A 786-nucleotide genomic window follows, 5' to 3' on the forward strand; every position below is an offset into this window, starting at 1 on the left:
GGACATATTTGAAACTCGGACTCGGGGGGGCGGGCAAGGGCAACATACGTAACCTAAACATCTGTACCCCCATAATATGCTGAAATAAAAAAAAATAATTTCATTATTCTTAGTAGTAGACCTGCATTATGAAAACTATGCACATGTTCTATTATGTTTATACTTATTATACTATTATACTTATTATTTTGAATTTCATCTATTAAAACATTGTGGGAAAATTTTTTTCTTTTTATATAAGAAATGATATAATAACCTCTATTTTATCTTTTAAACTTGCAAAAACCTAAAATACTAACTCTCTGGCACTTTACAACAAAAATTTACCGACACTCTGATTAGCTCTTCCATTTGAAGTTCTCGTAATGTCAGCTCTTCCTTTCAAAATTGAATTCTGCTTTGTTTTTGGAGGGAGGTCTCTTCTTGCAATTGGTTTTCAATTTTCCTGCCTTAGATGATAAACTTTGGATTAATGTGAAAGAAGCCAAGGAAGGAAATTAGGCAGCAGAGTCTCACCATGTGATATGAAGTCTCTCAAGTAAACACTTCCACCTCAGAAAATTATCCAGATTTCTGGAGTCTTAGTTTATTTTGATCAATTACCATTAGGGACTACTTTTCTGACCTTCTGAGAAGGTAATATTCAAGGAGTAGCTCAGGGAATTTATAGTAGAGGTGGAGAGAATTTAGTGTTCAGCCTTCGTTCACAGACTTTCATGCAATGATTCATTCAAAACCATACTCTATCCTAACCTTTCTAAGTTCTCAGTGTCATTCTTTGCTGTG

This window comes from Propithecus coquereli, unplaced genomic scaffold (assembly GCF_000956105.1).
Source record: "Propithecus coquereli isolate 6110/MARCELLA unplaced genomic scaffold, Pcoq_1.0 Scaffold23, whole genome shotgun sequence".
Lineage (NCBI taxonomy): Eukaryota > Metazoa > Chordata > Mammalia > Primates > Indriidae > Propithecus > Propithecus coquereli.